The sequence below is a fragment of the Halichoerus grypus genome, chromosome 1 (genome assembly GCF_964656455.1).
Source record: "Halichoerus grypus chromosome 1, mHalGry1.hap1.1, whole genome shotgun sequence".
Classification (NCBI taxonomy): Eukaryota; Metazoa; Chordata; class Mammalia; order Carnivora; family Phocidae; genus Halichoerus; species Halichoerus grypus.
This window is the reverse complement of record NC_135712.1, coordinates 14883010-14884007: the sequence shown is the minus strand read 5'-3', so window position 1 is coordinate 14884007 and position 998 is coordinate 14883010.

Sequence of the window (998 nt, the reverse complement as noted above, 5' to 3'; positions counted from 1 at the left end):
AGGAATGGGTGCCAAGGAAGATTCTGGTAGAGCAGAGGCTTTAAAATTTGTGTGACCCTGACCCATACAGAGAAACACATTTTACTTTGGAACTTATTTGTCTCTCTCTTTTCTCTCTCTGTATTTCTCTCTCTCTCTTACTCTTTCCTAAGAACCAAACTTTCAGAAAAAAAAGTGTAAGATGACTCTACCATTTTCTATCCTCTCTCATCCCACCCCATCCCATTCTATTAGTTATCATTCAAAGAAGTACTGATCATCAATAAATAGATTTTGTGACCCACTAATGATACAAGATTCAGATACTGGAAACTTTTGGTATTGAGATTACCCACATGGGAGTTATTAAAGCAGCTAATTCCGTGTCTTCCTGCTTGAAATGATCTCAAAAAGTTTCCATTCCTTTATATAACTGCCCACTGTCTCTCCCCCCAGTAAGTGGAACAAAATTCCTAGTAAACCGTGGTTCAACCACAGGTCACTAGACGTCCACTGAAGAAATTTTAGATTTCTGGACACTTTTTAATTAGATGAAATTGCAAACCTTGGATTGAAAGATAGTTAAGACAAAATCAGAGACTTTACCCTAAAAGGGATAAGTAACAATTAGAAAGTATATTGACACAAGTTTAAATCAATGTTTTTAAAAATAACCCACATATATCTCTACTTATATTAGTGATCTAAGAAAGATATTAAGTAGATATTCAAGCTTGAATTCTTTTAAGTAATACTCAACAAAGTTTAATGTTTGTATCGTTTTACAGTTTATATGGACTTTAATACACATGCATTATCTCATGAGCACCATCTATTGTATTATTGAAGATATTTATTACTTTCACAAAGATATTGCATTGCAATTTCCTCAAAATGGAGACTTTGCAGGTTACTAGTATTCATGACTGGAAGACTTCTCGAAAGAAGGCCAGGGCATTGATTGAGAATTCCTGCAAATTCAGTGATAGGTCCTGGATGCTTCTGAATCAGTCACAGGT